The sequence below is a fragment of the Protopterus annectens genome, chromosome 10.part0 (assembly GCF_019279795.1).
Source record: "Protopterus annectens isolate FY-2018-M chromosome 10.part0, PAN1.0, whole genome shotgun sequence".
NCBI lineage: Eukaryota > Metazoa > Chordata > Ceratodontiformes > Protopteridae > Protopterus > Protopterus annectens.
This window is the reverse complement of record NC_056744.1, coordinates 807,414,343-807,440,382: the sequence shown is the minus strand read 5'-3', so window position 1 is coordinate 807,440,382 and position 26,040 is coordinate 807,414,343. Positions and strand designations below refer to the sequence as shown.

The 26,040-nt window shown below is 37.4% G+C and overlaps 1 pseudogene; it reads right to left on the bottom strand.

Annotated features, from left to right (window-relative positions):
- LOC122814209 overlaps positions 1-26,040 on the bottom strand; it is a 178,802-nt pseudogene that overhangs the window by 87,884 nt on the left and 64,878 nt on the right.

The following is a 26,040-nucleotide window of genomic DNA, read 5'->3' as shown; positions in this document are numbered from 1 at the left end:
AGTAGGATCCAGAGTCTGGAGATTACCAATGTCATTGTTTATAAGTTCCATGATGATATGCTCCATAGCGTTGCAGACCAGGCTCGTCAGGCTAATGGGGCAGTAGCTCCCAGGGTCCTTGGTGGCTCCCCCTTTGTGGAGTGGGATAAATATTGCTGTGCGACATTCAGTGGGCACAAAGCCTGAGGAGAGGCTATGATTGAACATGGTACTTAGGTGGGGTGCCAGTTCTTTCTGTAGTTCATGTAGAATGCAGCCTGGGTTGTTGTCAGGTCCCATGGATGCTGTGTTCTTGGCTTTGGAGAGTGTGTTTTTTACCTGTGCAGCCATGATTACAGGTAATTTGCATTCTTCTGGTATAGAGATGGGCCCTTTAGGGGATGAGAGAGGGGTAAAGTTAGCACTGAACCTATCTGCCAGGATGTTGGCAATATCAGTTGGTTCTGTATATTTTGTGCCATTGTGCTGTAACTCAGAGCAGATCTGAGTATTACCATTGAGATTCTTGATATAGCTATAGAATGCTTTGTGGATGTCTTTAGAATCAGTGGCGATTTTGTTTTCGTAATTAGCTTTGGAGGATTTTATGAGGGATTTCAGCTTCTTACTGAGGCTGACCACGGAGTTCATCCAATCATGAGATTTTACTCTTTTTTGCAACAGTTTCTTTCTTCTGTTGTAAAGTTTGTTTATAGCAGGGGACCACCAGATTGGCTTCCTTTTTTTGGAGGATAGCATCTTGGTTCTGTTAGGGATTGCATGATCCATGCACTCGTGTAAGTGCTTATAAAGTGCAATTGTATAGGATTCAGCAGTTGTATCTCTATTGTCTGTCAGCATGGGTGTCGTGAAGTTTGCCACTTCTGTCTTAAGAAGCGTGAAGTTGGCTTTGGAGACATTTTTTTACAGTGGTTTGCCTAATGGGGGTGGGGCTGGGATGTGGATGTCTAGGGTGATTTGCTTGTGGTCAGATCTGACCAATGAGGAATTGACCTCTGGTGTGGAACACCGGTTGCCCATGTTGGCAATGACCAGGTCTAGGATATTGCTGCCCCTGGTGGGGGTGTGGATAAGTTGATCCAAGGCATTGGAATTTATGAATTCCAGAAAATGTTGAGCACAAGAGTCGGTACATGAGTAGTTTTCCCAGTTAATGGTGGGGTAGTTGAAATCGCCCATTATTAGGGTGTTAGGTTTTACCCTAATATTTTCCATGTATCAAGAAATGAGGAGTGGGAATTCTGGGGCATGGTGGGGGATCTGTAGCAAGCTACAATTTGCATTACAGTCTTGCCCAGAGTTAGTTGCACTTGGATAATCTCAGATGCATTATGCTGAGCAACTAGCCTGGAGATGTGGATATCCTTAATGAATATGGACACACCTCCACCTTTAGGGACTGGTGGAAAATGGATACTGTAGAGAGCTGATTATCTGAAAGTCGATAATCAGAAACGTCAGTTATCAGAACCAGCCTTCCAAAGTTTTCGGTTAGGAAAAATCATAAAGTCTGAATATGTAAACATACGTATTTGCTTGAGCATGTTTATTGTGGTTGTAGCCAGCTCATGTATGAAAAATATTCTTTATTGTGCATTGGAATTGTTGAATGGTTGAAAAGTGTATTCCTGCATGCAGAAAAAAAACAAGATTTTAGAAGTATTTTATCCAGTTCAATTATATGTTTGATTATCTGAACAATTTGATTATCTTAACTACCCTGGGCCCCAATTAATTTGGATAATCAACTCTCTACTGTACCTCTAATCAACTGTTTTTTATAAAAAAACATATACTGAGCTATTACAGATACATAGATGATTTAATATTTGCATGTAAAGGGGGACAATGGTTGGTAGCTAATTTTATAAATAACTTACAATTAAATAGGTTTAACCTAGAATTTGACAGCTTAAAAGTGGGAAGAAAGGTACCATTCTTGGATGTCTTGCTTGATAGTACTAAGTGCGGAAAAATAAGAACTGTACTGTCTATAAAATTCAAGGATGGCACCCTATATTTGCATTGGTCGAGTTGCCATGCACCACATACCATAATAGCCTTGCCGTGTAGTAAGATTTTAAGGTTTCATAGGTTGTGTAATATGGGAGTGGATTTTTGAAAAGAATTATGTATTACTGTGGATATGTTTGCTAAGAGGGGGTATGAGGATATGACAATGAAGAGCTGTGTAGAAAAATTTAGAACAGAAAGAACGGTAAGGGATTTGGACATGTATTTACATAAGAACCGAATAGGAAGGTAGAATAGTCAAAGAAAATAGATATATTTTGTTACAACATTTAACTTACTGAGTACACAAATAGTGCATTTATTAGGATTTTATTGGTGTATTATGGTGAATATAAAGGGTTTTGCTAATGTACTATGTAAAACTCCATGTATTTCATATAAAAGAGAAAGAAGTATAAAAGACATGGTGGTGCATGGCAGGTATGCACCCCCCCCCCGGGATAATGTACCTGATATCCTCATGCAAGTAGAGACAATACCGTGTGGAAGGTGTTCTAGTTGTAAATTTGTAGTGAACGGTTTTGGTAAAATCAATGGAGAGAAATTCATAGTGAGACATAAATATGGTTGTGAAACAGAAGGGATAATACATGCATTAAAATGACCCTGTAACAAATTTTATATAGGAGAGAGTAAAAGAGCATTTAAAATAAGACTTCAGGAACACATAAGAGATATTAAAAGGGGCCAGGTTGAGAGACCTGTTGCTACACAATTTAAAATGCATCATGGCAGTGAAGTTGGGGAGTTGTGAGGCATGGTGTTAGAACAAATACATGTTAGTCAATATGGTAATGTGAATATAATATATAGGCTTTTGTATAAAGAGTCAGTTTGTATATTGAAATATGGCACTTTAATTCTCCGTGGACTGAATACAGAGTGCAACTGGAAATTTCTTATTTAATATGGTGGAGTTTTCTTAAATGAATTAGTGTTAATTGAATAATGGTGTGATTTTATATATATATATATATATATATATATATATATATATATATATATATATATATATATATATATATGGTGCATTTTTTCTATGTACTGTTTTATTCCTTGAAGGCTGTAAGCCAAAACGCTAGAGATTTTACTGGACTAAATGTTGGCTACCTGGCCTGGTGGTTTCTGTTTTGTTAAGAAGGATGTGGACAGAATATAATTAAAACAAACTGACTTTATATTTTAACTATGAAGAGTAATGCTGCAAATGTGATAATAACAAAAGTATGGGGCGTGAGTATAATAATATAAGAAACACGACAGCTAATTGCATAAAGAAGCCCAAGGAGTACAGTAACATGTCTAGAAGCTGTCACATGAAGGTGCACAAAGGAATTTCTTTTTCAAATCCAGCAGTAAAACGAGAAAATGTTCTCTGAAGATTTTCATTAAAGAATGACCAAATGAGGTTTTGTAATGTGACTGCTCAGACAGAAACTCTAAATAATTGCTTTAAGTCTGTATGGATGTGTTCCTATGTGGGGATGGTAAATGGAGAAATGCATTTGCCAAAAGCAGGAATCAATGAAGATAATGACTGAGTAAAAACAAAAGACTGTAGCTGCAAGTAAAATACTTGAAACATTTCAAAATATCTGCAAGAGGTGCTGGTGTGACCTTCCCCCACACTCTCTCTCTCTCTCTATATATATATATATATATATATATATATATATATATATATATATATATATATATATATATATATATATGTGTGTATATATATATATATAGACAAATAGATATAGATATAGTTTACTATCACTTGATAGAACTGCAGTTGACTGAAAGCAAACAAAATGGTTGCAACAATTTGATTAAAACGCAACTCAGTGAAAACCCTGTTGACTGAAACCCATTTGACTGAAAATCCAGTTGACTGAAACCACTTTTGCTGAATCAGAAAACACAAGATAAAACAATATTTTTACAGAGGGGCAAGCCCCCTGAAATTCCGCATATGGGTGGGATTTGCTCCCCACACTCCCATTAATTATATATACTAACTCCATAGCCACACAACCAATAGAGAAAAGAAAAAATACCATACACAGTAAATGAGTGTTGGTGCACAAACATCTACAAATTTGGGGGTGTGACATGGCAGGGTTATTGCCAATCCACATATAATCTTCTAGACTCACTTTTCTAGCAAATCATATCCTTAGAAATGGCACCATCACATACTACTTACACTTTTACACTTTTCTTTCATTTGTAATTCAGTGAAATGAGGTTTCAGTCAATAATTGCTTTTCAGTCAAATTGTTTCAATCAACTGCAGTTCTGTCAAGCTATAATACACCTACCTTATCATGCGAGATTCATTGAGTTCTCATTGAATGGAATAGTCCTTGGTCCACATGGCATCACTCCAGAACTTCAAAGTCACTACAGGATTTGGATAATTATAAAGCAAGTTGGCATAGTAGTAGGTAATCCAGACTTTGTAGAAATAATTAAGAAATAGGGTGTCTGGTTCCTTTCAGGAAAAAATGGGATTGTAGGATGCCACTGAGTGTATAAATTAACATAATTAATACATACAAAACTAAAGTGATCTTATGTGACAAGTGGTTGTCATGGAGATGGACTAGGGCCATAACATGGGTTGCCTTATTTAACTTCAGCAAGATCTAACTTTCAGTTATTCAAGGGACTGCTTTGAAAGGTGGGCTGGAGAGGTACTAGGTATGGCAGTTTGTATAAAGGATAGACTTACATTCATATTTAAAAAAAACATTCTATAAAACTGGTTATTTGTCCCTCTGAATGCTAATCTGTGAGTTGTTGCAGAAGTTTGTCATACAGATAGTCATTTTCCAGTATTTCTGATTTTGCAGCATATTTTAGGCAAAGCAAGCCTGCTTGAAAATTAAATAAATTGTAGGTCAGAATATGGCATGTAGTATGGTCGTTCCAGATGGCTCTCATTAGATTAATGAATTGGTTCTGGATGTAAGAGCGTTCAGTACTAAGAAGCTGAAAGTGATAGATTGCATGAGAAAGAGCGCTGATGCCTTCTCTGTCTCTTCCTCTGTCTCCTTTAACTACTGTGCTATCTAGATCCGTAATGTTATGTTTAACTGTTGACATGAACTGCTGATGTGTTTATTTGCAACCTTCATTTCTGATATGGTCTATTTATGTTCGTATGTATTTTGTAACTGATGTTTATATATTCAGGAATGTCAATGTACAGTTGATTTTTGTTACTTTTGTTGAATACTGTGAAGCTTTTCTCCCTGGTCTCAACTGAAAATGGGATTTTAGCTCAGTCAAATTTTTTCTTGGTCAACAAATGGCAATAAATAAATGAGCAACTCTTGCGACCTCATTTAGGACACTATATTTAAACCTGAGCCCCTTACGTGAATACAGATACTAGCTTGATTGATTTCATCAAATGCTATGAAGTGCTTGGTTTGGATCATGACGTTAGGCCTGAGTAGGAATCTATTTAGTTTGGAGGCAAGTAGGATACCAAATGGTAAGGGACCGATGGAAAGGTCCAAGGAAGCAAGAAAATTCCAAAGGGTAATAAATGAGCAAATTACTTTGGAAATGAAATAAGGAACAGTCAGATAATAGACAGAATGAACAGCAAATAGATCAAACTCTATACAGATCTTCAGCTATATGTCAAATGAGGAGTTCAAAGTGCTGTGAACGCTGCTGTCAGTAGTATAAGAAAAGATCATTGAATAAACCAGCTTCTTCAGGACATAACTATTTAGCACATAGAAGCAACACCTTTTTTTATAACCTGTGTTTCATATTCTCACATCTTCACTATTCCATTCAAAACTCATAGCAATAAGCCTAAAGAAACAGATAATACATGTTGCAGGTAATAAAGTTAATATTAGTGTTATTGTACTTGTCATAGCAGTCAGTGTGCTGTTTGGCCATAAATCTTCTGTGATGCATGATTAATCTAGGTCAGTGGCACTTTTTTTCTTTGCCAATATGGAAACAAACCATCCATTCAGTATATCTGTCATCTCTTTGTAATTACTTATGTATTTGTTTATTAATTATGTAAGCACAATGATTCTCAGAATCGGTCAAACCTACTCATGATCTAAGCCAAAGGCACAATTATAGAACTGGAGCAAGAAACAGACTGCAACAAATAGCAAAGAGCAATAACATACTGGGAAGGGTTAGAGCCCAGCGGTGACAGCATGTCAACATGTCTGACATCAGCCTTAAAACACTAAGTGTACATTAAACCATAGCAGTAGGAGCAAGCAGACATGCTAGACAAATGACTGCATAAAAGATTACTTAAGTTTAGCAAACACAAAAGATGACAGAGTTTAGACATGCTGATACCTAACAGCAGCTAACAGAAGTAAACACAAGTAGCTGTTTTATTTATTTTTTATTGACCAGATTAGTTTTACTAAGCTAGTGGTCCTTTTTCATCGTGGGGGGAGTACAGAGCTGGTACTTATACTGCTAGGCAAAATTTGGCAAGGGCATTAGGGAACTTCCCTTACTTTTTTGATATGTGCCGTGGAATCTTTTTATCCAAATGACCTAAAATGAACTGAAGCAAATTGGACCTCAGTTTAATGTCTCATCTAAAGGACAGCATTCACAGGACTGCTGCATCCCCTAATGATACAGTGCTGTGTCAGCATCCCAAACACCTGGAGTGGGAACAGAGCCTACAGCTTCTCAGTTTTCCAACATGACATACAAGGGCGGTGCCTTTTCAGCCACTGTCACTACAGTGTTATGCTAGGATTATATCTTGATCTGTTATGAACAAAATACACAGTCAAAATATATAGGTGTATGAGAGCCTACCAATGAATTTTTTCCTCTCCACTACCTTCTTGCAGTTCATCCTTAGCTTCCATCAGCTCCTCTCCAAATTTTCCAGGTCTACCAGACCCACATTAGCCTCCCCCAGATTCAATCCAACCCTTGTCCAGGACCAGTGAGGAAATCAAGAATGCTGGTAAAGCTTCATACTGCTGTTAGGGTGTGTAATCTATTCCCTATCCCTTTATGAGCCTTGTGAGCTCTGTAATGACTGCCTTCAGGAAGTGCCTGTGCACTTCTGCCCATATGCAAATTCCAGACCAAGTGGCATACAGTTTAGAGTGTGAATCTTGCTAGGCTCATTATATTGTTATTGGAGCAAGCCTAGGCATCCTCCCTGCCCCAGGATGAGTGAGCTGGCATTGCCCACTCAATCTCAGCCTCCTCCACCTGGTCCTTCTATCACTTGTGTTGCTAGTCAAACATTGGTCATCTAAGACACAGTTGGGGCTTATCCCCCTGTGATATGGTGCCCATAGTTTACCAATAAATTTAAGGCTGTACAGAAGCTTAAATAATTTGAATGAAAATAAAGTATATTAAAGTTTTACCCAGAAGGTAGGTCTATTTATTAAAAGCAGGTGGCCACTGTGGTGCAGTGGTTAGCATTGTCACCTCACAGCAAGAGGTTCTCCGGTTCGATCCTTGGCTGGGGAGCCTTCTGTGCGGAGTCTGCATGTCCTCCCTGTGGTCATGTGGGGTTTCCTCCGGGTGCTCCGGTTTCCTCCCACATCCCAAAGACATGCTGTAGGTGGATTGGACACTCCAAATTGGCCCTAGGTGTAAGCGTGTGGAAGGTTGGGTGCCGGGCTGGCAACTCGACACCGTAAAACTCCACTGCCAATCATGAGTGAACAGGTGATCTGCTGTGGCGACCCCTAACCGGGAAAAGCCGAAAGAAGAAGAGTACCAGTCCTTGATATAAACTTACTCCAGACAATCTGACTGTAATAGGATTTAAATGTTCAAAGGCTAAGCCTAGGTTGTAGCAAGTACTAGGTAATATTATTGTACTAGTACTATAGTTAAGTAGCTAAAGCAGAAATGTGCACGGTGCAAAATGTGAGATCTGTTTGGAATAATCATTTAATATTTGCTTATTAAAAATGGCAACCTTATCCTACAGTTATGACTACAGATTGTTGATTAGACTGAAGAAGAGATGAAGTATTTTGATTTTGGGGATGTGCTTTGAAGTTGGTGCCTGAGCTCAGAGGACTTCACTGCTCAATAAACTATAGCAGAGAACTGCTTCCTTTCCAGGTGTGGTGCAATGGAAGACTGTCAAAAGTTACTGTACTGCTAAAAGCACAGAGAGAAGGAAAATATCTTATGGCAAAGTTTCTGGTACAGAAAATAACACAACCCAGTCTGCTGATTTGATGGGCTAGAGAAAAGTACTGCAACTTACATCCAGCCAGTTTAACCTTACATCCTTACATCCTTACATCCAGCCAGTTCAACCACTTTAGTAAGAGAAGTAGTCTCCATTCATGGGTCAACATAAGCTTTAGTGGGCAGTGAAGGACTCGCAATGTATTAGTTGATTAAACATATAGAAAAAGTAAGTGAGAAAGGCATTACTTCATTTGGGACAGGAAGTTACTGACACTGATCTTTTCTTTAGCTGTAATGCCAATGAAATACCAGATTATGCATCGATCTTTAATGCTGTGGCAAAGTTTTTCTCTGCATCTCATCTGCATATTAAGTGAAAGTTGTGTCAGTGTCAAAACAGACATCTGAGCATTTGAAGTCATTTAGTTTCCTGTTTATTGCTATTTGAAATTTGGGTACTTACGTATTATCGCAACCAGATTTTCGTGGTTGCGAATTTAGAATAATTCTGTACAAACGAGGCCACAAACCACTGTTAGGTGGTATTTAGGGTCTGTTTTTTATTTGTTGTGGACTAGCTTTGCATTACAGGGTCTGTGAAGGGGAAGACAAACATTTGAGGAAACCCGCTTCCTGTTTTCAGAGTGCCTTACAAACGCACGCTAGAATTAGAATGCCTGATGTTGTTCTGTCGAACAGATTCTTTTGACTGTGTGGAAGGAAGCCTTCAGAGAAGGCAAAGGCAAACCCTGTAATGATGGTTTTGGTCACTTTTTTTTTGGGGGGGGTACTATTTGTAAAGACATCTTCAGTTCAAAATTAAAAAAAAAAAAAAAAAAAAACTTCTAACAGCCACAAAGTAGAGGAAGAAGCGCATTGTCTGGCAATACGATATTTTGGGAAATGTTCTTACTACGTGTGTAATCATGAAAGTGATTTTGAGTTTATCTGTATTTGTAAAGTATGGCCATGGGGACACTTTGTTAGCACCTTAACTGAAATTATTGACTGGAGTTTGTGTAACTCAGCACTTTACCTAACCTAAGAAAAGCAGCAATCCTTGCCCTTGACATATTTACAATCTCCTATTGTCGCAGGGTGCATTTGTCGACTCGCTTTTCCAGTAGCTGACATCGTCTTGACAAATGCAGGCACTGCAAAGTGGAGCACCACTGTGTAGTTTCAGGAGCAAAGAGGTATAAACTCACACTCTTTCTCCTCTTCGTGGCTCATCCCCACATCGACAGAGTAATGTTTTCTTCTTCTCAGTCCCCTTTATAGATTAAGCAACCTGTTTCCGCAGACACATACCAAATTATGAAAGTGCAGAAATCTGATTGAGATAATACATAAGTACTGAAATTTGAATTACCCTTTATTGGTTTGTTTTTAACATTGAGTTTTAAGATTTAATTTTAAATCATTAATGTTTTCATAGGAGAATAACAGACTTTCAAAGGTAGTTACTAGGCTTGTAGTCCAGGGAACCATTGAGGAGCGTAGCCCAGATTCCCTGTTACTCCTAAGCATTGTTTAGTTAAGTAACTTGCTCAGTGTCACACAGCAGACAAATAATGGCTGAAGGCATCAGTCCCTGTACCACGAGAACTACAGTTCATAGCCTTAACTCTTTGCACTAACTGTTTAAAGTTAACTTGCATCTTCTGGAAAATTAAATAATCCCATGCATTTTTAAGGCCAGCACTGCTCTCTGCATCATTGCTGGAGATACAGGGATTACGTGAAGGATCATTAACAGGCCATTGCCATAAAGTTTACATGCATTATTGCAAAGTTTATTTACTAAAAACATAGTAATACTAAAGAAAATAGTGTCTAGAGAGTCAGAGAAAAAGAGGAAACAATTTGCCAAACATGGAATGTTTAAATGTTTTTTCATTTAATATTTTTTCTGTAGCTGTTTTACCCATCATGAAAAACTCTTAAGGTGTATTTTTAATTCTAACTCATGTGACAATAGAATAAGGATTATTTATTAAGAAAAAATAAAGCAATTTAATCAAGAACTGTGGAACATTCAAGGGATTAGAAAAGTAGAAATAGTCTGAATGATTTTTACACTTGAACAAATCATAGATTTTAGAAGCAGTGTCAACATTTTTGGAAGGGGGGGTTAGTAATATGCTGAAACACATTGGCAGGCTGGGTTGGCTTTCTGTCATGGTAAAGCATGAATCTAAACTTTGAACTGAATCGTTATCTAAATAATATAGACTGGTTACTCCTCTGTACTGAAGCTGATCCTACCCAAGCACTAGACCTTTTCTTTAACCTTATGACTCCAATACAAGACCTCCATTTTCCACAAATGAAAACAAGACTCGAAACTAACTATTACCCATGGTTAAACAATAGCATCTGCCATGAGGTAAAATAGACTTGGCTTGGAAAGCATGGAAATAGGACACAAATAATACCCAATCATACGACTCGTACCTTGTTCATAGAAAAAAGCACAATACCCGCCAACTGTGGCAAAGCAAATTATTTTAGGGCAAAAGAAGAATGTCTGTCAAAAAAACTCAGAAGAGTTTTGGACAGAAAACAAACAATTTACAGATTAAATTTCTGCTCCATTATCATCACCCTCTCCTCACTCTACCTCCAATAGCACCTCTCCTCACTCTACCTCCAATAGCAACACCATTAAACAGTTTCCTAATGAATATAACCCCCACTTAATCAACTACATAAAACATTACTAATAAATGTATACTCTCTAGCTTCATATGCAGTTATCTTCCACTTCTGTGGCATAGCAGAAGTAAAAGAAGCTAAGAGCCTTCTCTTAAAGCTTAACAAATCCATCCATAACCCCTTTTCTCACATGGGGTCAGGGTATTGACAGTGACAATCATCTTGACACTTGAGTTCTTCCACCCCACACACTCACACCTATGACCAATCCAAAGTGTCCAATCCACCTACTGCATGTCTTGGGAATGTAGAAGAAAATCCATGAAAAACAAAGGGAGAACATGCAGACTCCACTCAGAAGACAACCCAGATGAGAATCAAACCCGGGAACCTCTTGCTGTAAGGTGACAACACTAACCACTGCACCACTGTACAATCCAAAGCTTAATAATTCATGTGCTAAATTTATCAAAATTCATCCCACCTTCTTGAAACTGACAGCAAAAATAATTGCCAAGTCCTTTACACATATCTTTCACTTGTCTTTAACAACCAGGACTGTCTTACCCAATTTAAATACTTAGTCATTATACCCCACTCAAAACATCAACCCCTAGATGAATGAATGACTGCAAACCTGTTTCAAATCTATGCCTCATAATAAACATTTTTGAGAAACTGCTATACAAACAACTTCTTAAACACAATAATTACTGTGGTTTACTCTGAGACCAGCAACCTGGATTCTATACCTTGTCCAGCACCACTACAGTCCTTCTCACTACCACAGACAGTATTTACAATATCAGTTAGGTCTAATCAACACCAGTGTCCTATTTAGCAAACTAACAAAATATATCATTGGAATAAATATTATTTCTTAGTTCCCAAGTTACTTAAAAAATGGATCCTTTTAATTTTTCACTAATGCCACCCTGTCCAACTCAGGAACATTCAGTACTAGAGTTCCACAAAGATTGGTTCTGGGCCCTGTGCCTTTCTCTCTATTCATAAACAACGTCACACTCTAACTTACTAACATTAATTTAGTTATGAATGTAGAAAATATCCTCCTCATAGAAAGTAATGAAACAACAGACAACCTGGTGCTAAATCTTCAAGAAAAAAATTTCTCAAATATATATATGGGCCATTGATAACAAACTCTTAATCAGTCCTTATAAAACCAATGTCATGCTGTTGTCCTCCCCTGGTGAACTTCCATGTCTGCAACAAATTCTGTAAAAGGTAACAATAACAATCCCATAGCTAATGTAAGCAGACAAATATATCTGGAGCTCACTCAAGACCCATCACAGTTGGGCCACTCTTTTTTTTTTTTCTCTACTTTTCATCATTTTAAAATAAGGTTACTGTGCATCTTTAAAGCAAAATTTACCAATTAGGTAATCAAATTACTCTCTCATATATACTCAGGAGAGCACTATCATGTTAGTGATATCTCCCTTCAGAACAGTAAATGGTGAAAACTCCTTCTCAAAAGTAGGACCAACCACCTGGAGCTACCTTCCCATTGATCTAAAAATGTTCAGTCTTTCTTATAATTCAAAATATCTTCAAAAGATCACCTGCAGAAAGATGTTTAGTGTTCCTGCTTTTAAGAAACTGGTGAATTACTAGCACCCAGTGTGGTTTTAGCTGGCAAAAGAGAAATGTATACTCTGGGCAAGTTGAACTTTCATCTTATGTATATCTGCTGCAAATACTTTCTCTCCGTTTGCCTGGTAATTTGCCCTAGATTAAACTTTTATCTAGTAAACATCCAAATGTTAGTTTATACAGCTGTGCATTTATTGTGTATATATTATTATGCTTTTTTTTTTACTTGTAATGTATTCTCTGGTTATTACTTGTATTGGCACATGGGTCATGACTCAACAGGGTCATACAGCAGCTCACCCACCTGGTTAACAAAAGAAATAAATAAAAATAAATGAAAGTATATGAATAAAATGTTTAGTTTGAATTACTCCTAAAGAGTATATTACTTGAAAAAATTATTGTAACCAAAAGGATTTATTAGTCTTTTTGATATGCAAGTGTGTGTTCTTTAGTATGTACTTTATATTTTGCTTGAATGCTTGTCTTCTTCAGCTTTTATTAAGTTTTGTTTATTTATAGCCTTATTTTGTTTAGCCAATGTGGCTTCAGTTAAATACTTATTTCTGTTCATTTTATTTCAATGTCATGCTTATGAGAAAGTTAGTTGGTGAAAGACAAATTAAGCCCAAAGATGGCAACATGTGAACTACGTATGTTTACTTATGAAGACAGGTAATCAGTGATTTTGAGGTGGTAGTTGCTTTTGTGTAGATAAGTGTGAAAGCATGTTTAGGGTCATTAGTCTAAGTAATGACTAGTAATTTCGTAAACATTAGACAGTGACCAATAAGCCAGGAACTTGTTCAGTCTGTTGTGTATGATCTATATAAATGACCTTCATCTACAACTTTTGGAGTTTACTAAGAAAGTGAACACACTGCAGTGAAGATTTTAGTGCCCTGCTTCTAACAATGTTCCTTGTGTGATAGAATGATAGCTGTTTTGAGGACTTTTTAACTCAAAAATAACATTTCCAGTTGGAAACAAAGTGATTCCTTTTTTATAAACACTTTATTACAGAAAAAAAAAAACTCATGAAGGTTGTGAGTAACAGACTGAACCATAATTTTAAGATCAAGCACTTTTGTCCTTATAAAATTAAGACTTTTTCAGAATCTATCATAAATCATGTGTAAACCTTTTTTTTTTTTTTTTTGAGGACTTGCTTGAAAATGTCTGGAATATTCTGCTTTGCCTTTTTGGCTTCAGTCTTCTGGAATCGTATATATTCCCAGATTCATGTGTTATCATATTGCAACTTCTCTTGACAAAGGTAGCACTTCTGGAACTATGTTTCTTTTTCTGGTAAAAAGGGAACTGCCCATTTTGTGGACAGAATGTATCCTGATGGTGTTGATCTCAGATACCTGATCTGATTTTCACACCTATCTGTCCAGTAATACTTAATTTTTAAGGTTGGAATCAGTTACAGCTGAACCTGAGCTTTTATTGATGTGAGTTTGTCTTGGGTTAGTCCTAGGCCTATTCGTTTCACTATTTTTGTGACTCAGATGTGAATTTTTTATGGTAAATTCACAGTTTTTCACTATGCTTATGAATCTGCAGTGGTGGTTGCTATGCCTGGGACTGACAAAGCTCATTTTAAAAAGACAATTTTCTACATAAACCTGGTTATCTGACAGTGGTCTTTTAATGAATCCTTCTAAATCAAAACCCATGTTTTTTAGTTCCAAGTTCCTCTGCAACAAGGCTACCATTCACTGGAGAGATTTCTGTATATTTGCTGTATTCTTCCATAATATCTAATAAATTGTCTGTTGCATTTACTTTGCCTCTCTGTACTTCTATGCATTAGACAAGATGTGAGGTCAGCCTGCTAGTTTTACCTCTCTTCCCAGCCTTTTAGCATCTCCTAAGACAGTGTACTAACTGCCTTATGTTTACAGGTAATTAACTTATTATCTACACTAATCATTCTGCCTGTGAGATATGTAAATACCTAAGTATCCTGTAGATTTCTCTCTCACTTTAAAACATGCCCTGTGAGCTTCATGCTTCTCCAACACAATCTTTCATTAATCATACAATATATCTTATGATGAGGCTGCAAAAAATCACCCCCCCCACCTTCTAGAAATAAGAATATTAAGTCTCATCAAAAATCAGGCCACAAACCCTCCATAAAGATATACCCTGAGGAAAGATACTCCAAATCTGTCACTTTGCACTACAGCAGTAACAGAACTGTTTTAGTGATATTAGGCTAGATTCTTAAGTACACTGACTCATCACTCACAAAACTGGACAAGAAGTGGTTTGATTACAGTGAATTCTTTTCTAGATGCAATGTTTTCTAAAATTACAGGGACCCTAAGGACTTTATCATATGGCAAATGTGAAAGTGGCAAAGTAGTGGTCCATGTGGGGGTGAATAACTTGAGATTATATATATATATATATATATATATATATATATATATATGTATATATATATATATATATATATATATATATATATATATATATATATATAGATAGATAGATATATAGATATAGATAGATCAGAATTTTCCATTCATGTTGCAAATGCAGGTAAGACACTGGGCCTGAGTGGAATCCTTCCTTCCCATCAAATGCCGCCTAGATAGAAAGAAAAAGTAATCGGTTCCAATAAGTGGTTAAATAGCTGGTGTCATTCCAGGGAGATCCAGTACATGTCAGTATGAGGCAAGATGTTTGACAGTCAAGTTTGTTTCAACAAAAGTGGCCTTTAACTCTCCTTCAATGGCTTCCATGTACTAGTAAAAGTCTTTGCTTCCCCTTAGTGCCTTTTTAAGTCAGAGTCCAACTGATGGGCATTCAGCCATGCCTAACATATCATTCTCAAAATCGGATCACATTAAGGTGGATCTCTTCACTGTCATGTGTCTCAGCAATAAAATGTCTGATCTTGAGGCACTACTAATTGCCCGCATATTAAATAAGACTTGGTTTAAATGTGAAGAGGGGATACCATCTATACCTGTGTTTTGTACTTTTTATGTCTTCACACCTGATGACAACATTGGCAGAGTCTCTGTATTTGTCAAGAAACATATTCCCTCTAGGTAGATTAGTAGGGACCACAAACTGAACTCAGTGAACTGTACTACAGATCGCGCCAGACAGGATTAATTATCAACTATTATACCATGACCCCCCATTATTATTCCAAAATGTGCACGCTGATTGGCCAGCGTGCCCGTTGTAAATCGGGTTATACTAATGGAAAAAGGTCCGGTCGCCCGAACTTTTTTCCATTAGTATAACTCTCTTTTTAAAACACTGTCTCGCTATGTTAAATGGGTTTAACATAGCGAGACAGCTTTAAAATAAGCAATGGAAATCTCTGTTGCTTATTTTAAAGCTGTCTCGCTATGCTAAACCCATTTAACATAGCGAGACAGGTTTTAAAAAAAAGCAACGGAGAAAGCAAGATCTCCATTGCTTTTTTTTTGTGTTTCGCTATGTTAAATGAGTTTAACATAGCGAGACAGTTTTAAAATAAGCAACAGACATCTCCGTTGCTTATTTTAAAGCTGTCTTGCTATGTTAAACCCATTTAACATAGCGAAACACTAAAAAAAAAGCAACAGAGATCTTGCTTTCTCTGTTGCTTTTGCCCACAGCTCTGATGTACTGCGCAGGCGCGCAGTACATCAGAACTGCCGCGGATGCCAGACATCTGCGGAAGGGCAGCAAACAGGCATTATACTATACCATTATTTAAGAAAAGTAATAGTTTCTTTTCTTAAATAATGTCATGGTATAATAGCAATAACCCACTTCTGGGTGTGGGTAATGCTGTATTTACCCACGGTTGGCTTTGTTTGGTCCCTCGGGTTTCGCCCTCGGGACCAAACCACGCCAACCATGGGTAAATCCAGCATTACCCACACCCAGGCGTGGGTTATTGCTATAATAGCTTATAACAGAACATGTTCTCTGTCACCTGATGACCACTTAAGATTTCTCAACATTCTAAATGATCTCCATTTTAGCAGAAGTTCCATTATTTTGGGTGGCTTTAGCTACCTTTCAGTAAAATGAAGCACCTACATGCCCAAAAATTCTTAGACTTAATAAACAACAAACAAAGACTCCCTTGAGCAGTTGGTAAACAAATCTAGTGGACACAGCATTTTGACCTAATTCTTACAAATATGGCTTTTTCTTGCATTACTTTTCTGGCATCTCCTTTGCCAGTGAATTCTGTCCACAGATTTTTATGACCTTCTCCGTTAATCCCTCAAAAGTGTATAAACATGTCAACCTCATCCTACTCTATGACTAAATATCATAATTCACTTTTGACTACATCACTTCTGACCTTGCAACAAGTTTGACTTAATAATTTTACATGCACCTCAAAAAGTGCATAGAGCTATTAGTCCCTACCAAAATCAATTATTATGGAAAATTAAAAAAAAAAACACTTTGGTGGTCCAGTGCCATAAATAAACTCTGCAACAAAAGAAGGAAACTCCTTAAATTATTTAGCAAATCTAAAAGTACTCTTCAAAATGAACATTTTAAAAGCATTAAAAGAAAACTGAAAAAAATCTTTATTAAGTCAGTTAAAGGAGGCCATGAGCTTAGACTGGTCTCTGAAGTCAAATATAATTTTAAATCCTAACTATCCTACAGCACCCTACATTGTTCTGGACTTATTCAAAATGGTGCCTTCTCTACTGACTCAGCAGATATAACCAACATTTTTGCAAACAAATTCAGTGCCAACTTTCCACTGAGACTTCTATCTCAAGCCCTGAAATATCTGAATCACTTTCTTCCCCAATTGTCTTTAAAGTTCATTTACTAAAAGTATTAACCAAGACTAAAATACTCCCTCTATAGGGCCTGATAATGCAAACAGCCACTTAATTCACAGTGTTAAACATAATCCTGCAAACTCACTCCTTAAACAATTTAACCCACGTTTTTCTCCTGGATTCATCCTTGATAACTGGTGCACTGCAGTTGTGGTACCCCTCCATAGCATTATAACCAAACCAGATAACTACAGACCTTTTGGTCATATAAGCCTCATTTTCAAAGCCATTGAATGTATTACAGCTAACTTTTTAAACCATAGTAACATATTGAGAATCTTATTTGACTTGGCTGCCAACAGTTTGGCTTTCTGAAGGACAGAACTTGTTAGGTGAATCTGATAAACTTTTTCAAATGGTTTACAGAGTCTGTAGAATGTAGCTTGATTGCTAGATTGTGTATCTTAATTTGGCCAATGCCTTAAAAACCATTCCCCATGTTATTATGCTCATACAGATACTAAATATGTTAAACATTAACCCATATGCGATAAGATAAATAGCAAACTAGCACGAAGACAGAACCCATGCAGTGCGAGTCGCATCACTATGCAAACTGTATTAAAGGGACCAGTGGTGTCTCTCAAGTCTCAGTGATGGAACCTATCTTTTTTGGCCTTTAATTCTCAGATCTCCATACAAAAACAAAAAAACAAACAAAAAAGCAAGCAAAAAAAAAACAAGACCACTGATTAATAACATCTGCAGATGGCTGTAAACTGGTGTTTGTTGTTCAGTTACCCTCTGACACCCTAAACCTTCTAGCATAAACTTTACCTAATAAACTCTTGGCATACTAAAAGTTGGGTGAAAGTAAATGCTAAAAAGTTAAGTATTGACAAATTTGGAAGACAGTCCTTCCCCCATCATACAGTACAGATAACATATCACTATAAAATAAAGAGTTAGCCAGGGACATAAAAATATAGGTTGACAGTTCCTTCTCTTTTGAGCATTATTTGACAATGGTTGTCAGGAAATCCTTTTGTTTAGCACACTTAATTGTGAAATGAATATCTGTAATGCCTAATGCTGAAATCCTTTATACTCAGCAAAGATCAGAGCAATTATTAAGTAGAACACTGCCTTCAGGATTTATCTCACTAAACGGATCAAGCAACTAGAAGGACACCAATGGTTCCTAACCAAAAAGATGATTGGTTAAAGTCACTGAGCTATTAAAGTCTGGAAGCTCAGTCCCTGTAGTCTATTTCTTACAGGCTTTTGAGGTGAGATTGTCTCACTTACCACACCATATGATACCAGGTTGTCTTGTACCTCTTGTATCTCTGCAAGTGCAACAGCTCCCTAGTACTAAAACCAAGGACCTAAATATTCACCAACAAATAAATAAAACACAACAGATGGGCAGGACAGATTTATAACTCAGCACTTCCAACCCCCCCCCCCCGGGAATAAACTCCAATTACATGTTAAGCAGTATGACTCACTATCTTCCTTTAAACATAACATTGATAACAGGATGAGTTTTCACAAATTTACTCCACGATTGACCAGTATCATCCTTCCGGAGAAAGGAGGTACAGCCTGAGGGAGAGAACTTGTCAAGTCATAATGGATCACAAGACTAAATGGCCATGAAATATCTGTGAATCTATGAATCATTTCCAAGGGTAACATACTTCTCGGCATTCTGGGTAAAACTGATTATCTGAACTCGTACTTGACCAAGATCTTGTAGTGCTCATATAGCTGTAACAGTCAGGATGTTTCAGTAAGAGTTAAGTATTACCAGCAGGGCAAAAGAGCTCATTACCATGACAGGGAGATTTAGCAACACACAGTCCATACTATGAACTTATCTGTTGTTTGGAAGGATACAGTCTGCGGCCAGGACTTTTAATGGCTGTATGTAGAGAGAATAATGGTATTATAATGTTCAATGCATATGTGGCCTTTCAGTCTCACCATTACAGTATTTATCTCACCTAGGCTGCTTCTCTCTTTCAAAAAATGTACCTTGTGTGCAGGTGTGCCTTATATTACATCATATTAAACAGAAGCTGCAGCCTTTATACAATACTCATCCTCACCAGCACCTACCAGTCAGGTTGACAAGGTATCAACATCAGTTTAACATGTTTACGATCTTCTAGCACTTTGAGGAAAGTGCTTTTATTACAGATGGTCATGGAACATAGAGTCTCTTGCCATTAGAGACTAAGGGTCACTTCTGTTACGTGACTTGACTAAGGGTCACTTCTGTTACATGACTTGACTAAGGGTCACTTCTGTTACATGACTTGACTAAGGGTCACTTCTGTTACATGACTTTTTAAAGTGAGCTCTCCTCTTTTTTCAAACAGCCATCCAGCTGTACTTATCTATATAGCCAAAAACACACCATCACCTGATTGTCTGTAGACCAGATAACATACCCTTTCTGTGCATGCACATATTCTGGGTGTATGAATGTCATAACTGATGTATTTATCACTGTGGTGTGACTGTTATGCTGTGATATTAAGTGGATCAGTTATTTGAAATGTGATTTTATTTAAGAGGACTGTAATAGAGCTGTGCATTGTTTAACATTTGGTGATATTTTTACATTTTGCTCTTTTACAATAGCTGTTGTGTGATATCTTTTAATAGATGGAGGGCTCCTCCATGGGTATCAGCTGAAAAGAGGTTATGCCGAGTCAAAGTAACATTGCTATCATTTGTTTTGAGTAAATAAATGGATGAACAAGCAAACAAACAACAAAACAAACAAGCAAATAAACAGTTTGCCACATCTTTATATGTGTCCAGTTTATAGCGGTCTCCTAAGAGCCATCTTCTGGAAGTTTCTGCCGTTATCTCGGATAGTATTATTTCCATTCTTTATATGAAATAGCACATTTTCAGAAATCAGGGAGTAGTTGCACCCTGCACTCTGTTGCTTGTATTACCATCCCCCCTTTCTGCCCCTCATGTTAATGATGATTCACAACCATAATGTGATCATTTGCACCCATGTCATATCCCACCTGATTTGTCTGATCTTAGGTGAGAAGATTTTCAAACACCTTGTGCCGGGTCATATCTTTTTTCCCCTCCATACCATAACATAATCATTCTTGTGGTTTCCCCTTCATTCCGTTCAGTAGCTTTTTGTCCCTCACTTTGTATGTTTTCCAAATGCACTCACAGTATCTGTTCACTTCTATCCCCACCCTCTTACTCTGCTACTGCTGGTCTGTTCCACAATATGATCAACACCATGCTTCCAATTCTTGCTCTGTTGCCATCATTTCTACACCCCTAAATTATACCTCACATTATTGCTGTTGTGGCCAACTAAAGGACACATTGCATTGTTCTGCCTTGAGTCTCCACTGCCACAATTTCTGCCACCTGACCAGGCTTTCCTGTCCTTTTGCAGACACATCCTTCACTGCAACACATCTATGTTTTCATCCACAAAGAGGCTGATCCTTTTCTCTTTCTATCAGATAAGTCTGATGCAAAAGAATTAATAAATACTAGATGGAGGGCTGACCTGTCTTGCTGTACTTCACCAATAAATGCTCTAAGTACTGGCTGCTAGACTGAAGTCTGGGGTATTTCACTTATGCCTTACTATATTCATGGTATCACTCTTCTCACCACAATCTTCTGTTTCCTACCTAATTACCATGCATCTGTCCAGTTCTACAGTTTTGGACCGGTCCCCACTATGTATGTTTTTCTATCAGCCCCCTGTGTAGGACTGAGTTACAGGTCTTCCTTAAGTTCTGGTAGATCATGTTTACTTGTGTTGTCAAGTTCACTGTACCAAGTCTTAAAACAGGATCAATATGTAATGCAGGTGTATAAGACATTAAGGATGAAATGTTGTGAGATGGTGGGACAGCAAGGAGGGCAAGAAGACCATTATGTCAGAAAATGTTCTTTGTTGTAATGAGAATGATTAACAGATGAAGGAAATTAACAAAATATGTGCAGAAGTTGAACCACTTCTTGACATACCAGTGAGACTGCCCTAATTAGGGTATTTAATGATCTCCTAACAGTGAGAAATCAGTATTACAATGCTAGCTTGGTCCTATTAGATCTCACTTCACCTTTTGAGATGATAGACCATGAAATCTTCATTAACTACTTGACTCTTTACTGAGGTATCTTGGGTGTTGTATGACAGTTGTTTGCCTCCTTTCTTGTTGCACTCAGTGGGTTGTGTCTGGAGTTAGTTCATGCTCACCCTTCCCCTGACTAGTGGCACATAGCAGGGATTTAACTCCTCCTGACCATTTCTCCAGACGTGACAGGCACTGCATTTATCTATTATGGGTCCATTGTTGCCCACAGCATCTGTGATGCCATTAGGAGTCATCATTCAAAGAAGATGTTTAAATTTCCATTCTTATGCTGACAGCAATCAATTCTTTCACTCCTTCCATTAGGAATCTATGGTGGTGCTAAACAAACTTGCCTCAGACCTGGGACATATCCACGATTGAATTACTGATAATTAGTTTAACTTAATATCAGCAAAATGATAGCAATAGCTGTTCATGTCAGCATTTAAAGCTCTTCTGTTTCAGTTTTGTCATCTGACAGTAATTGCAGAGGTACCAAACTGGGATTTGTGTCAAGGGTGCATAATGAAGTTGCAATAGTTGATGACCAGCTAACCCATAAGGACAATATTTCTGCTGTTATCAAATCCTCTTGTAATACCTGTCATGGTAGATGCATTGTTTTTTTCATATCTGGACTATGGTAATGCCCTTTACCTGGGACTACTCAATATTAAGTTTAACTAATTACATTTGGTGCAGAACCCTGCTGCCCAGTTACTTTCTGGCGATCAGGATATCACTATAGGCAAGTGCTACAGTGATTATGTTGGTTATCCATTTGATCTTGTTTTGCCTATAAAGTCCACACCCTTGTTTATCTTGCCCTACACAACTTGGGACTCTATTTTCGAGAACTTCTCAGATAATGCTTTCACACTGCATTATTCTAACAATACACTGCCTAATGTTACAACAGTTCAGTTTAATTCATCACAAGAATTTTTTTTGCACATCATGGGTTGTATTTAGAACCTATTGCTTGGGTTGCTCAGGATGATGGTTTCAAGCACTCACTGAAATCTTATCTTTTACCTTATATATGAGGGATATCCATATCCTAATGCTTGTAATATTTATACTTGTGCTGTTTGTTTATATGTTTATGTTTTATGTTTGAAGTAATGCTTAGTTAATAAGCACGTAAATCAATTTGTATTTGAATTTAAAGTTTTTATATCAGTTTGGAACTCCTGGAGTATAGTATAGAAAGAGTGTGCTCTTGTTAGGGGACTGCCCAAAGGTAGTTGCAATATTCTGCAGAAAAAAATGGTTGCTTTTCATCCAGCCAACTACTTTGCCATCTGTGCATATTTTAGACCTCTGATAAAATAAAAGCAATATTTTTTCAGGTCTGTTTGATCAAATAAGATAATGGCAGACCTCTACTATGTATGTGAAACAATCACTGAAGCAAAGTTAAAGTGATAAACTAGAACTGAAGCACATAAATTGTAAATACATTTCCAAACTGGGATCAGCATAGAGATGAAACAGGCCAGAATTAAGGCAAGAAAAAAGGACTCTCATACAGTAATTGTCAGACATGCAGTGCATCAGCCTCCTTAACCTTCAGAAGCTCTCCTTATGACACTGAGAAAGTAAAGCTTCCTATTAGCCAATGGCTGATTAACATATAGTTTCATACAATTTATTAGTAATATTCAACAACATTCTATTCATGGGAAACATGTAGACTATTTGAAACATTAATCCATGTGAGTCCAGTGTATTTTATATTTCCATTAACAAATGTGAGCCTGTGCCACATATGTTGCTCTAGCGGCCAGCTGCTCACAGCAAAGTACTTCAACAAAGCTATACAGTCCACTGCTCATATCTGGCTGCCTATTTGGGATTAAAAATAATAATGCTTGCTTCATGCTACTAGAGGTCTCTATTGCTTTTTCACATGGTGAGTTGTCAACAATCTATTTTTCTATTTAATATTTCTAGGCATTCTTTCCTTTACTGTGCTAATGAATTGGAAAGCTAGGAACAAAAAGCTATAGCTGCTTTGGAAAGGAGCACAATGTGTTATTTAATTATGTATGCATTTACTTCTGAAAAGAAAAAAAACATTATTTAATTTAAAATAAATAAATACATACATGGAGAAATTAATATATAAATAAAGTGCCTGACTCTTAATCCTAATCTCAGTATTATTGACCCATATTGCACAATTACAAACAGCAAACAGCACAATTATACAAAGGTAAATATTAACTTTTTTTTTTTTTTTTGCATTTCCTCCTTTGCTCAACTGGTATGCACTTGGCATTTCTTTGTAATGTATATCCTAAGCAGTGATTCTTCTCTTGTTCTTCCTCATCCTTTTTCGTTTTAGCTTTATTTTTGGCTGTTCTCAATTTCTTTACCGCACTTCTTTTCCCACCATACCAGCCTTTTTAGCCATCTATATTACAACTGTATCTCATCCATTTTATATTTTTCCCTATTGGTTCCACTCATTTGTTCTCTTGCTATCATTGCTGATCCATGTCTATGAACCTTATAGTCTCTCACAGCTGAGTCTTGTCCTTGTGCACCCTTCAGTCTCCTTCATTATACTCAGCATGAGCCATGCCTTTACACGGCAGCTCTGAGCCAAAGGAACCCTGACTTACAGCATCCTTATCTGCAATAGAATGAACAAGGGTGAGAATTCTTTTTTTTGTCATAGTTTCAGCTGACGCCTTTTATCTGAACCCTTCCTTGTCCGATACCTCACTCAGTCTATCTCGTATCCATCTTAGATGATGGGACATCCCAAGCAACATCTAGCAGTAAAAGGCCTCTCATTATAATTCTGCGCTTTGTTAGTTCATTGTTCCTTTTGCTTGTTTTAGGTGGTCCTTATAGGGAATCAGTGACATAGATACTCCCCCACCTTGCTGCAACAAACTTTATTGCAGAGTGGCTTATTTTTGTTTCCTTGTCCTCTCTACCCTGATTATTTCAGTCTATTTATTCTTATTATTCCTTGACAGGTATCTTTATCTATTATGAGTTTAGCCTGATATCGTTCCCTGAGGTATAGATCAGAACTTATTCCATCCTTGCCTGCACTTCCTTTCTGGCACCACCATATCCCATTCCATCTTGCCATTTTCCCACTGTTTCTTTTCCCATTCATGTAAGCCAGATAATCCAATACTTCCAGCTTCACCCATGTTCATGTCTACCCTTCTGGTATTGCAGCACACCACTCTGACTCTTTTGCCCTGCCTGAATTTCTTGCTCTGTCACTGTTTATCCTTGCTATCCTTTTTATCTTTGTGATCTTGAGGGCTTGTTTTCTTTAGAGTTTAAATCACGCTTTTTATTCTGTTCATATTACCTCCTTTTTATTTGGTGCCTTATTCTTATGTCTGTCTCTTTATGTATATTGTCTGCCTGATTACCGCCACACTGATGTCCCTCCTCCTTCCTCCCATTACTGTCCTCCTGTGTGCCGCACTGATGTTCCTCCTCCTTCCTCCCATTACTGTCCTCCTGTGTGCCGCACTGATGTTCCTCCTCCTTCCTACTATTACTGTCCTCCTGTGTGCCACACTGATGTTCCTCCTCCTTCCTACCATTACTGCCCTCCTGTGTGCCACACTGATGTTCCTCCTCCTTCCTACCATTACTGTCCTCCTGTGTGCTGCACTGATGTTCCTCCTCCTTCCTACCATTACTGTCCTCCTGTGTGCCACACTGATGTTCCTCTTCCTTCCTCCCATTGCTGTCCTCCTGTGTGTTATTAATTTCTCTGCTGCCATCTGATATATTATGCTCCTTATACACCCATCATGATTTTGTGTTACTGGCACATGTCATGGGGAGCTTCCAAAGTGCTCTCTATTATGCATGCTTATGTCCAACATACTACCAGTAGCATGAACATGCCCCTTGGTTGTAATGGCTAATCCTGAAGCTGTACCACATTTAAGTAGTCTTTAGATCATTAAAGATTTCCAAATATATTTCTGTTATTTAATGATCATGACTTTAGACTATGTGTTCATGCAGCACTCCTGCCTGATGCTCAGAGAGCATAGACTTGCTTATTTAAGTTTTCTGTGAATGTGAGTTATAACTCTTTCGACTATTCTCCTACTTTGTCATTTTATACCCATTTTCTGCTGCATGCACACTACTGTATTTGTGTCATCTGCAAAGAGACATGCCAAGAGCACAACCCCTTACAATGACTCTGTAGTTTTTAAATATATGTGATAAACATGAATGGCCTTATAGCCAGTTCAATATAGCATTACTTGAGAAGATTGTGAATGCCGTCCATTTACTTTCATCCTAAGACACTGACATTTCATTTAGTTCTTCATCAAATGTAGCTACCAATTTCCTAATAAGTTATCAGCCTTGTTTACAAGATTGCACTGAGGAAAAGATTTAAATACCATGCTGGAACTGATATATTCTGCACTATTAGTTTGTATAAGCTACAACACTTGCTAACCAATCAAAGATGGTTTAACAGTCGCTACCAATTGGGAGTATGCAAATTCTTATATCTTATTTTACAGTTAATTTAAGATACACTAAAATCCATTCTTCAGACAAAATATTCCCCCAGGCCAGTATCCTGTCTATGGTAAAGAAGGACTGAATCTGAAAGAATATTT